This window comes from Hibiscus syriacus, unplaced genomic scaffold, assembly GCF_006381635.1.
Source record: "Hibiscus syriacus cultivar Baekdansim isolate YM2019G1 unplaced genomic scaffold, ASM638163v2 tig00110733_pilon, whole genome shotgun sequence".
Taxonomy (NCBI): domain Eukaryota; kingdom Viridiplantae; phylum Streptophyta; class Magnoliopsida; order Malvales; family Malvaceae; genus Hibiscus; species Hibiscus syriacus.
This window is the reverse complement of record NW_024062845.1, coordinates 2757704-2771400: the sequence shown is the minus strand read 5'-3', so window position 1 is coordinate 2771400 and position 13697 is coordinate 2757704. Positions and strand designations below refer to the sequence as shown.

Sequence of the window (13697 nt, the reverse complement as noted above, 5' to 3'; positions counted from 1 at the left end):
ATCTGTTGAGTCTGTTCCCTAATGAAAACACCATTGGAGCCCTCTATTGATAGGAACTATCCGAAGTTCATCTGCTTGTTTCTTGAATGCGTCAACAATGGCCTCCAGTTTCAACTATCGCCTTGCCATCTTGTTATTGTTATTTTTGAAGGGACTCCCCAAGTCAGTAACCTTTTTCTCGTCTGCCCCTGCAACTGTTGCCAAAAAAGTTAACTTTCGATGAGCTCGGTGTAAATCCCAGTCCATTCTGAGTCCTTCACAATACAATAAAGTGGTGTACTATTCGATCGTGGGCACTACATTTTCTTGACATGAGTCTTTTGTGACCATAGTCGGACCTCTAAGCTCTTTATCTCTTTTATTATAACTCCTTTGCCCATTAATGCATATTATTTATGTTTAACGAACACATTTTTGGTGGATCAACACCTCTTTTGAATGATGTAATGATAAAAATAAAAGAGAACAAAAATGGAAAAGAGTTAGTGAGGTAAATCAAAACAATAATGAAAATGAAAAGTCCTACCCACATAATATCTACCCTATATATTTAATTTAGAACCAGTCCTAACCGCCTAAATTCTAGTTCACATGATTTGAATAGAAAATAAAGCAGGAAATAATCTTAAAGCAACCTAGAGTTTGAAATGAGGTTTAGGGGTGGGGTCTAATTCCCTGTAGTCTCCCGATTTAGGTTCTAAAGAAGGTACCCAAGTTCTCCTTGCTTGTGCCCCCTTGGGCTTGCCAGACCCTTAGCCCTAAGCCCATTACAAGCTCATGTGGACTAAGTTAAACTCGAGAGGATACATTCTCTTATGCCTATACAGAGAATAAATTCACACGAAGACATAAGGTATATGAATCTCGAAGGTTACTTGCTATGCCCATACGGATAATAAATTCCCACGAAGTATCACTTTCACCCCCACTTAAAAGGGTTTGGAGCTCGGGTATAGAGTCGGTGATGAAAATTTTGAAAATATGAAATCATTGAGAAAAACGTCAGTACAACTATTTATTTGAAAGATAATCAAAGATAAATAATTAGAATCGAATAAATAAATTAAAATTTAAACTTGTAATTTTCGCTCAAAAGGACAACCGTAAATTAATTTCGGCCTGACTCACTTACCTTTCCCCAGCAGAGTCACCAAGCTGTCGAAACCGTCTTTCAGTTGGGTCCGTAATTGGGCTTCGACTTGAAATAATGGGCTTAAAGTTGCCACTGATCACATTAAAATCATTTAGGGGGATCGGGCACAATCTTACCTGATCCGCGTTTTACCATAAATGTGTCGGTTCGGGAGTCGGATATAGTCAAGGAAGTATTAGCACCCTTGAACTGCCCTTTCAGTACCAATTAATTTGTCGGTTGTCTTTACTTGCAAAAATTTAAATTTAAAAAATTCAACTCGAATTAATTACCTTTGATCGATTGAAAACATCCCTAAAAAGTCAAAAATGTTATATTGTAAAAATAAAAAATATGAAAAAAGAAAAAATATTAATATTAATATAATAATAACAATAAAAAAATGAAAAAATAATTAATAAAAAATAAAAGGTAAAAGTAAAAGAAATTAAAAAATAAAAAATGAATGAAAAGAAAAAAAATAGTTAAATTTAAAAAACATGAAAAAACCTAAAAAAAGATTATCTAATTAAAAAGAAAGACTAAAAATAAAAAAAATAATAATAATATTTAAAACAATTTAAAAAAGAAAAAAATGAAATAAAAAATGGAAAAAAAAGAAAAAAATGATACGAAATTCACTAAAAAAAATAAAATTAACCCAAATTCAACCTAAATCACTACACCTATTAAAATAATTAAATCAAATACACCCTAAACCACTACACCTATTAAAATAATCAAACCACTACAAAATTAAAAGAAAAAAATAAAAAAATAAAAAAAATATATATAACATAATATTTAATAATGGAAATAAATAAAATTAAAGAAAAAACAAAAATAAAAACAAAATAGGAAAATAAAATAAAAAAATAAAAAACAATATATTTAATTAGTGACCAAAATAGAATAATTGAAAACATTGCAACCACATTCAAAAATTAAAGATAATAACATACTATACAATAACAAGACCAAATTGAAAATATTAAAACATCAGTACTCGAAAAAGAAAACAAAGCATTATTCAATGGCTAAAATGAAATATTACAAATAATAAAGGGACCCGAAGTGGGATTTACCCACCACAATTAAAATGACAGGTGAGATTATAAAATGCGAAGGATTAAAACTGATATTAACCCCAACTGCAAAAACACGCTGACCCCCTCTAACGAAACGACATCGCTTCGATTTGTACATATAAGCCCCAAAATCATATTTTTTTCAATTATCATTTGTCTTTGTTTCAGCAAAATTAGAGAGAGAGTGAGAAAACTCTCTCAACTCTCTCATCGGAAAGGAGAGAGCCGACCACCGCCGGCGATGCCCATGGCGTCACTCTTGGCGTCGTACGATGGTCGGAGACAACAAACTACCCTAAAGTCTTCCTCTCGTTACCCTCTACCCAAAACCGAACACCTTTTAACCTAAAATAGCCCCTAAATCCCTAGATCTAAGAGTTTACCTCTCGAAAGTTTTGAAAATCGGCGATCTTTTGACTCTGATGAGTGTGTACCGAGGTATGCTCTTCTCCTCTCTTCTTTCTTTCCTTTTTTCTGGTTCTCGTTTTGTTTCTGTATTTTCTTTTTTTGATGTTTGTTTTTTTGTTCGAATGGACTCCTCTGCTAGCATGATTTCTCCCCCGTTTCGTGTGTGTTCCTTCATTTATTTATAGTGCTTTATAACCTTATTTTTAGGCTCGGTTTAAAGTCCTAATAAGACTAAATCTCCTCGTTTGTTGGTTGTTGGTGTCCCACGAGTACACGATGTTGGTGTGCCGAGAAAACCGGGGATGGAGGTTGCCATTGGTTTGACCGAGTGGTTGAGGCTACTCCAACAAGGGATGCGGCGCTTGGAATAGGTGGGAAACTAGGGTTTTGAAAACCCTAATCCATCAGTTCGGTCGGGCTTCTACTGGGCTGTGGCTAGTCCTTGGGTTTTGGGACTGTTTTGTAATGGTATTGGGCCTGAAAAGAAGAAAGGAAACATGTATTATTTTAATTAAAATATATATAATATATATATAATATTATATATAGATGAAAATTAGTGTCTACAGTATGATTGAAACATCCAAGAGATCTTCACCGATGAGATTAAAGTCATGATGTTAGGAGAATTTATCATATATTTTATATTTTTCTATGTATTTTCTATTAAAAATATATTTTTACCCCCTAAATTTTTATATATCCGTCTTCTTTTAAAATTTTAAAGTTTATCACTCTAGCATAAAATCATATGTTTGTCCCTTACCATAGCATACCATCATAAATAGCAATAGAAGGAGTTGCAAAAACAAACGTAGACTGATAAAAAAGATTGTAGAGTCACGTCATCAAAAACCACTCGTCGAAGGTATATCTTCCACCTCTTCCACTACCCTGTAGAAAATTAGAAAAGAAATAAAGAAAAATGAAAAAAAATTAGAAAGAAACATACTTTTATTTGAAACCTCCATTTATCTTTATTTAGGATGGATCGGGGAAGAATTAACAAGGCGGCACCTCCTTGAAAATTTTAATATGATTTAAATATATTTTTTGTTCTCTATTGATAATACGTTTTGATCTCATTAACATTTTATAAATTTATTTCTAAAATTTTATAAATATATTGTTTAATACCTTAAACGAGTGGACTTAAGATCCTCTCTAGACTATTGAAAATCAAATGGGAAAATCTTCATACTAAATAGACATAATCAAGAAAAAAAAAAGAAAAAGTGAACTGGAGGTCAATTTGTTGTCCTAGGTAGGAAGATGGGCTTGGTCTTAAATTATTTAATAACTTGGAACTTGTTTGATGTAACGTATTAAGAGCATTCTGATGAGGCAGGGTTCTCTTTGGGTGGCTTGATGCTACGACTATGTATTGAAGGGATAGACTTTTGGCATGTCGAGAATAAGATTGGTCGGAACTGAATTTGAAAGCGGTTGTTGAAGTTAAAAATGATTATTCTTAATGGTATTCTTTCCGATCCAAGCAATAACACAATCAAGATATGAACAACTAATAGAATGAGAAATGAGAAAGTGCCATGGCACAATTTGATTTGGCACACTTGTCGACATTCTGTAATCTTCTAGATGGCCATGCTGAATAGATTGCCTACAAGAGATAGAATGGTTCATTTCGTCTCCAAATTGTTGGGAGCTAGTTCTTTGTAACGTTGAGCCTTCAGTTGTTCCTACTTTAAAACGATTTGGTCTGCAGTGTTGAGTACTTACAGTCTACAGTGGAGGGCTATGGATTGAAATTCAAAGGTTGCATGGGTCATTATCAAGTTTAAAGGGAAGTCTTTGTTTACTGTCATTCTCAAAATTGTGTAGAACTCGATCATCTACCTTATCTAGAGGGAGAAAACATGAGAATTTTTCAAGGAAAACAAGTTCCCGTGTCAAAGCTCGTCTATCAGATAAAAGATGTGGAGGATGACGAGTAAAAACATTGGCAAGATTAACTCTATTAATAGTAAGTCGTGTATAGATTGGAATTTTGTATAAGTTATTTGGTTATGGTATAGTCTAGTGTTAGAAGTGTATATTGGACATTGTATTGTTTATTTATAAGATGTCCGCTATTATCTTACGGTGACACATCAATGTTACTATAAATTTTTTTACCAACGAACCACCAAAATAATATCAAAATATAACGTTATGTATAATTTTGAAACAAAAAGTAATTGGGTGATCAATAAGAAACGAAAGCAATAATTAATATACTAAATATGTAATTTACTCTAAATTTAATAAGCATTTTAAATTGATATGTAGATATTGAGCGAATAAATAAGTAAGAAAATAGACATTGGACATATAAAGATGCAAGATAATGTCTGGGCATAATAGTGGATATCGAGGACAGACAATGTCTGTCTAAAAATTTAGAAATGTGGGGTTTATTTGCTCCATTCAAGGTCCAACCAACTCTTTTACAATTGACCATCAATTCCATATTTGACCTCTTTTCAAATTTGACTTCTCCTTGACAAACATTCTTTTTGGTAATTAGAGTCCCCCATCCCATGTAATAATATCCATAATCCAACAACAAATTAGTTTAAAGTTTAAATGTTTACATATAAAATAAACTAGATTAGGAGAATTAACTCTATATTAGACTTTTGTAAACTTGATTATTACATCAAATATTGATAGTAATATAAGAACAATAATAATCTGACATAAAATTCAAAACAGAAATCATAAAGCCAACGTGAAGTAAAATAATGGAGAAAGTTAACTGAGAAAGATTGTGCTAGTTTAGTGGAGAAAGTTAAAGCAAAGTTGGAGCTTTGGTCTAACAGATGGTTGAGTAATACAGGTAGATTGCAACTGGTGAATGTTGTTTTGTTCAGCATTGCCAACTTCTGGTGCAGACAACTTATTTTGCCTACTGCTGTTGTAAGGAGGGTGAACCAACTTTGTGTCAGGTTCTTTTGGAAGGGGGGATGTCCCAGCAAAGGGAGCTCGTGTGAGCTAGGAGTTTATCTGTACTCCTAAGTCTGAAGGGGGCTAGGTCTTAAGCATTTAAAATGCTGGAACAAATCATGTATTATGCTACTGGTAAAGGAATTGCTTATTGTTGAGGGATCTTTATGGGTTGCTTGGGTGAGATCATATGTCCTTAAGGGGGCTGACTTATGGTCTATTGAAAGCAAGGCTTCTTTTAGCTGGAGTATGCGGAAGATCCTGAAAGCCAAAGATGATTTGCAACCTTTGTTCTCAGGTACTATGAACTAGGACAAGGTAAATGCTCGTTGGATATGGAAGGAGATTAGGGGGAGAAGTGTGAAGGTTGATTGGCATAAGGTCATTTGGTTTCCAATGCACATACCAAAACACTCGCTTATTGCTTGGATGGCTATTTTAGATAGGCTGCCAACTGCTGATAGGCTTGCTCGTTTGAGAATTGAGGTGAATGAAAAATGCAGATTGTGTGAAGCTGCGCCTGAGACTCGTAGCCATATTTTCTTTGAATGCTAGTTCTCGAAGGCTGTTTGGGAGGAAATTGCACAACTGTGCAATGTTAACAGAGCTGTGGGGACTTGGGAGGAGGAGTTGAGCTGGGCTATTTCGCGGTTTAGAGGAAAATATTTCCCTGTGTTTATTCTTAGAGTTGCTTGGTGTGCTTACATCTACTGTGTATGGGAAACACTCGCTTATTGCTTGGATGGCTATTTTAGATAGGCTGCCAACTGCTGATAGGCTTGCTCGTTTGAGAATTGAGGTGAATGAAAAATGCAGATTGTGTGAAGCTGCGCCTGAGACTCGTAGCCATATTTTCTTTGAATGCTAGTTCTCGAAGGCTGTTTGGGAGGAAATTGCACAACTGTGCAATGTTAACAGAGCTGTGGGGACTTGGGAGGAGGAGTTGAGCTGGGCTATTTCGTGGTTTAGAGGAAAATATTTCCTGTGTTTATTCTTAGAGTTGCTTGGTGTGCTTACATCTACTGTGTATGGGAGGAGAGGAATCATAGACAGTTTAGGGGAATCAATAGAGATATTGAAAATGTGGTAAATTGTATTAAAGAGATAGTTAGAGTAAAGGTGCTAGAATAGTGATTAAGAGTAGTGTGGTTAATTGTAATCTTTGTCTTGCTTGGGGGATTATTACCTCCTAGAAGGCTAGATTTGTGGGATCTGTATTTGTTGTCGCACTGGAAATTTGTTCAAAAAAATAATAATGTGGGGGGGGGGGAATAGGGTTTGCATGTTGCAGAATGACCCAAGGTGTGCATTAGAGGCCAATTTGACGGTCAAGATTCAAGAATACGAGTGTACCCAAAAGGGCCTGATACGACAAATTGTTGCATTGCCAAACGCCTGAAACACAGTGTCCTCCGGCTCAGAACAATCACGAAAGATTCATCGGAAGAAGAGGATATGTGAAAGTTGAACTCTCAAAACGGAAAGGTTTTAATATAAAACTGAAAGTGAAACTAAAGTTAAACATGTTGAAAAAGAAAGCGAAAACAATCAAAAGCAACTAACAACATAGAATCATCCCGTTCTCACTCCACCTATTGAACACAGACAAAGGAGACAAACAAAAGAAAGCAAAAAAATAAAAAGAAATTTGACTGGACCAAACGAGAATGAAGATCATGTAAGCGTCGCCATCATCGTGATACGTTTCATTGCATGAAATTGGCCGTCAATGGGAAGAGAGGTTTCTTTTTTCTTCTTCTTTATTCATTGATTTTCCCCCTTTTATCTTGTAAAGTCTTGGACAAGGCTTGTTGGCCTATCTGTGACGTTCAGTCACCAAGAAAGCAAATCTCGATCAATATCTTCAATGAACCTGAATTCGTTAAGAGGGGTGAACCCATGAATTGTTGTGGTGATAATAGCCACAATGTTGCTGTTCCACCATTGACGAGTTGTTGTTTCCATTTGCTGCGCTTGCTCTTCTTTCTTCTTTCTTGAATCGGATTCCATTGCAAAGTGACTGCAATTTGACAAAAACGAGTATATATAAAGTTTTTTGTTCTACTTATGTAGAATTGTTGGAATAATTTGTAAGTTTTTTGTATTACCTTTGGACCTCTTGGCCCCTTCCTCCAAAGTGGTGTAGAAGTGGTGTCGCAGTTGGCACAGCGGAGAGCTAAGAGCGGATCATTGCCGGAGCTGTTACTGCTATTCCCATTGCTTCCGCGGCTAGATTTGGTGGCTTGGTGTGGATAAGGTTGTGCGTTCTTCCTCTGGTAAAAGACCCAGCAATAGTTAGACATGCAAGGATTACCAGAGGTACGTTCATGGCGGAAATGTGCTTGTTGTTATCGTCTTCTTCGGAGAGACGAGTCGATGGAGTCCCCAACCAACGAGAAAGTGCAATCGATTGAAAATGAAGACATGAAAGGGTAGATGTTTTTTTCATCGCAAGTTCTGTGGTCGGGCATGGAAAATAGCCAGGAACAGCTGCTTTGGCATTGAAACAGGCAACATGAACATGGACCCATCATGTTTCCCTGAGAGCTACTGCACCTATGCGTTGTTTTCCCAATCTCTTTCTCTATGACTATCTGCCCAAGCCTCAATTTCAGCACTATGAGATATCGGAAAAATATCAAATGAAAACGAAGAGGCAAGGGGATTGCAGATGAAATTGCAAATGAAAAGGAAGTAAAAAGTGACGGTAGTGGAGTGGGGGAGTATGGTTTAAAGAGTAATGGCAAGTTATATATAGTAAGAAGCAAATAGTAAAAACTGCGAGCCAAGTGCAGTAATATAGTGTTTGAACGCAAAATTTGAAGAGAGAGAGGGGTGGGGAACTGAGGGAGAGTTGTTTGTCTGGTAGCTTTATAAGCTAATAAAATGGCGAAATAGCAGTATGTCAACATCTCTTTTCGTCCTACTAAGATTCAAACTCCTAAAAATATGATAGAATTTTAGGATTCACACTCCTAAAAATAGGATAAAGTTCTACTATGATTTAAACTCTTAAAGATAGGATTCACAAGCACTATAAATAACTATTGTAACTCACTATTGTAACACACGATTTACAGACAAAATACAGAGGAAAGCACGGAAAATACAAAGACAAAACTATTGTAAACGATTCGAAAAGGAAATAAAAGGTAACATTTTTTTTATTCGTTCATTTCTCGCATGTGCACGTTATTTTTCTTGAGATTTGGTTCGAATAACCCAAAACGTGGGTTGCGCAGATGACCAAAAATTGGTGGGGTTTCGAAGTTTCGAACCTAGATCTATCCCGAGGCGTGCTCATTTTTTATCCCCTAATGCGCAATATCAACGTTAATTATTTTTCAAATTTGGTCTCAATCTTTATTTTTCTTTATATTAGTCATTTTATTTATTGTATGGATATTTTTATTTATTTATTATTTACATTATTGTCATTATATAAATATATATACGTATATTTTTTTAAATGATTTTCAATTGATTTTTTTACACTATATATTATTATTATATATACATATATTTTTTAGATATTATTATATATATATATATATATATATATTTAAATATTTTACTTATAAGCGTATTATTACCATATATATAAATTGTAATTATCTTTATTTAGTTTTTTTTTTACTTTATCATTATATGTATATATGTATGTTTTAATAGTTTATTTATAAGCCAATTATCATTATATGTATACTTTTATATTTGATTTATATATTTATTTGTTTTTGTTTTTATTTTTTTATTTGTTTATATTATATTATATTTTTATATTACTATCATTATTGTTATGATTATTATTTTTCTATTTTACTCATATATATATATATATATATATACATATTAATATTTCATTTATTTATTTATTTATTTATTTATTTATTTTTCCTTTTATTTTTATTTATTTTTACTTATTTTTATTCTTCATTTTTTTTTCATTTATTCATTTTTTTCTCTCTAACACATCTTATGACTTTTTAAGGGTATTTTTGTCAATTAATCAGAGGTAAGTAATTCATGATCAAATTTTACCTTTTAATTTAAAATTACAATTTTCTTAATTAATCAAGGGTGCTAATCCTTCCTTGACCGTAACCGACTCCCGAGCCCGACATATTTCTGGTAAGACGCATATCAGGTAAGAAATAGGGTATCCGATCAACCCATTTATTTTTAAATAAATGATCGGTGGCGACTCCAATCCACATTTTCAAGTCGAAGCCCAATTCCGGGGCCCAACCGAAAGACGGTTGCGACAGCTTGGCGACTCCAATCCACATTTTTCAAGTCGAAGCCCAATTCCGGGGCCCAACCGAAAGATGGTTGCGACAGCTTGGCGACTCTGCTGGGGACACAGGTAAGTGAGTCAGGCTAAGGTAATTTCCAGTTGTCTTTTTAACGAAAAGGGTAAGTTTAAATTTTAAGGTAATATTTCGATCATTTTTAATTACTTTTGATTATATTTTCGAGTAAATAGTTGTACTAATCATTTTCTAATGATTTCAGCTTCCTGAACGTTTTTCATCTAAAGGCTCTATACCTGAGCTCCGAACCCGTTTTAAGTGGGGGTGAAAGCGACGCATTCGTGTGAATTTATTCACCGCATATGCCTAGCAAGTAGCCTTCGGGATTCATATACCTTATGTCTTCTTGTGAATTTATTCTCCGTATAGACATAAGGGAATGTGTCCTCTCGAGTTTAACTTAGTCCACACAAGCCTGTGATGGGTTTAGGACTAAGGGTCTGGTAAGCCCAAGGGGGCACCAGCAAGGAGAACTCGGGTACCATTTTTTAGAACCTAAACCGGGAGACTTTGAAGAATTAGAGCTACCCCAAAACCTCATTTCAAACCCTAGGATGCTGAAATTATTTCATGCTTTACCTTTTGTTCAAAGCATGCGAACTAGAAAAATATGCGGTTAGGATTTGTTTGAAATTAGCATGCGAGATAGAGATCATGTCCGGGTAGGAATAATAAGCATGTGGGGTAGATATCATGTGGGGTAGGATTTTCATTTTTATGATCGTTTTTGATTATTTTTCACCTCACTAACTCTTTTCATCTTTATTTTATTTTATTTTATTTTCATCACTTTCATCATTTAAAAGAGGTGTTGATCCACCAAAAACGTGTTTGTTAAACATGAATAATTTGCATTAATGGACAAAGGGGTTGTAATATAAGAGATGAAAATACAAAGGATAGTCTACAAGGCGACTATGTGTCACATTCAATCCAGAAGACGTGGTGCCCACAATTGAAGAGTGTATCACTCTGTTGCATTATAAAGGACTCAGAATGAACCGAGTCTACATCAAGCACAATGAAAGCTTATCTTTGAAGAACTGACTGGCAGAGGTTGCAGGGACAAGATGAAGGTTATGTATCTTGGAAGTCCCTTTAAACACGAAAATGGCAAAATGATAGCTGAAATTGGAGACCATTGCTGGCGAATTCAAGAAACAGACTAATGGACTTCACATAGCTCCTATCAGTTAAGGGCTCCAATGACGAATTCGTTAGGAACAGGCTCAACAAAATTAAATGCTCGAGATGTGGTCATTCGAGACTTCTTGGACCAGTACAAAAAACAACTCAACATTTTCACGATTCATCCAGAGAGGCCGGAGCGGTTCGACGGGTTATTCAACCGGTGAAAGACGAAAGCAGAAGACTAGTCAACATGTCAGAAACTGTTAGGATATTTTTGTCTCTTAAAGATAAAACATTTTTGTCCCCAATAAGGATTATTCATAATAACATGCACATTTCTTGGATCAATGCCTTGAACATTTCATGCATTTTTGCATTTTGCATTTTGCATCTACATTCATTTTAAGCATTTTCATAAACATGAAATTTCTTCACGGAGGATTCGATAACACCACAAAGAAGCAAGATTGTAACATCAAAAGAAAAAAACTGAAAACAATACAATGGGAGCCCGATCAGTTGGTTGTATGACTAAGCCTGCTAGGATGATCTAAGAAAAGAATCCCCATATCTTAAGGGCTACGATGTTGAAGCTGTTAGCTGTTACCACATAAGAAGCCCCAAACATTCCTCTGAAAACTGTAAGGCGCTTGCCGAAGAAGGGGGCATGGCATATACCATTTGCACTTAGAGAATTGTTTTGTTTGAACACGTCTTTGATCTTTCATGTTTTCTTAATCTTTTTAATTTATGCTACTTTCTAAGGTAGAGCAATTGAACAAATTCTAATCTTTAGTTATTCGAATATTAAATGAATTACGGATTCTTTTAATTCTTTAAGAATTATAGATTTTTGACATGTGACAAGATTAGGCCTTTCTTATCCTGTTTCAAACCCCAAAATGAAATACCTCGATTCTTTACCCAAAATAACTCATGGTCATTACCAAAAGACCAAATTTTGACATACCTCCATTTGAAATTTTTGAACATTACCTTTAATTTTTTAATACACCAACACCTTTCTTTGAGTCAATAAGATCACACCACTGTCTTTTTAGGCTCAAAATTAACCTTTTTACTATTAAAACCCAAGGCATTGAGTTGTTCATTTGAACATGAGCATTCTTATAAGACACAATTTGGGGCATCTCGCCGGGAACCTGAACATTGAGACATGGTGGGAGCAAAAAGAAGAAAAATTCATTCGAAATAATTCTATCATGCATTAATTACACTATTTTCATGTGAATAGAATTAATCTTGAAAATCTATCCACCTGGGGATACCTCTTCTGTGAAGATTTACATGTATGAAATGATGAACGGCTTTCTTTCTTTATCCCTTCACAACAGGAGAAAAAATATATCCCTTGTGTCCCCTTTTGAGCTTGTAGTATTTTTCTTCTGATTCAACCCTAACCAAGGATCACCCTCCACACTGGGGGGCAAGGTGGAAGAAATATGCTCACATGAGTGAAGACATTTATTCAGATGAGATACCAAAAGGTGAACCAAATGCCAAGTGCGAAGATTCAATCATAACAAAAAGAAAAAAACAAAAAAGAAAAGAAGCAAAAAAGAAGAAAACAAAAGAAAAAAGAAAGAACAAAACAAAAGAAAAAAGAAAGAACAAAAATCAAAAAGAAAAAGGGACAAAAAAGCACATGCAAAGATTCCCTGAAGACAAATGGCACATCAAGCTTCAAATTATGAGATTGATCAAGCACAAACATTCCCGAATCACTCAATCACTTCAGTCGAAGATCATAGAGCATCAAGAGAGAGACATTTTGAGCAAGACATGATTGAAGGCATCAGAATGAATTGATCCTTGGTTCAACACCCTGAAACACTTGTTTGGGCCTATTTATCCTTTTCTTTCATAACCATGAACCCTGGCCTACATTACGTGCCTTAAAAGTCCCTTCTAATCATACATGGATTTCTAAACAGAAGAGACTATCTTCAGATTTCATCCCGCCCATCAGGATTAATCTTTGTTTGCAAAAAAAATGTAATTAATGCATGGTAGAGAAAAATAACAAAGGGGGGGTTCAAGACGTAAATCCTGAATAACGTCTTGAAACCAAAGGAGGGTTCGAGTTGAAAACCTGAAAAGCAGCTCGAATATAAAAATTGTGTAACTGAGGCGATCACACAAATTCCTTGATACGACATCGCACAATCCGAGTGTGACCATGAAAGCAGGCAGTCGGAGAACACTTCAAGTAGAGGAGCATGCAAGCTACCCCATCAAACCTTTGAGCATCAAATGACACACCTTTGAACATCAATACCAAACATTTGAGCATCAAATGCCAAACCTTTGACCAAACACAATAACCTGAGACCTTTTTATCCTTTCCTTACTTAACCATTTCCCAAAGATAGCTTTGATCTTGGCACTTGTCAAATAGCTATAATTTATTGAAGGATTAACATTATAATTAATTCTTTGATATCCGATGAACTCTAGTTTTATGATTCATCTCAATTGTAAAACCATGAAAGCGACAATATTTTCAAAACTTTGGATTAAACATCTTTCAAAACTCTTCTTTTGATATTTTCAGAACTTTGAAAATAAAAGAGAAAGAAAAACATTTTTTTTCAAACAAGATAGTCTCTCTAGAGTGAATCTTGGTAAATGACATGTGACTCTTAGACACAAAACTCA

General features: G+C 34.8%; 1 long non-coding RNA gene and 1 pseudogene across 1 annotated transcript; one reads left to right on the top strand and one right to left on the bottom strand.

Moving 5' to 3' along the window:
• The first annotated feature begins 2387 nt into the window (after positions 1–2387).
• On the top strand, positions 2388–3115 carry LOC120139316. The gene is made up of 2 exons (XR_005517617.1): positions 2388–2658; positions 2836–3115. It is a non-coding gene; the product is annotated as an uncharacterized LOC120139316 (long non-coding RNA).
• A 4241-nt stretch (positions 3116–7356) lies between these two features.
• On the bottom strand, positions 7357–8486 carry LOC120139264 (annotated as a pseudogene).
• Between the last annotated feature and the right edge of the window lie 5211 nt (positions 8487–13697).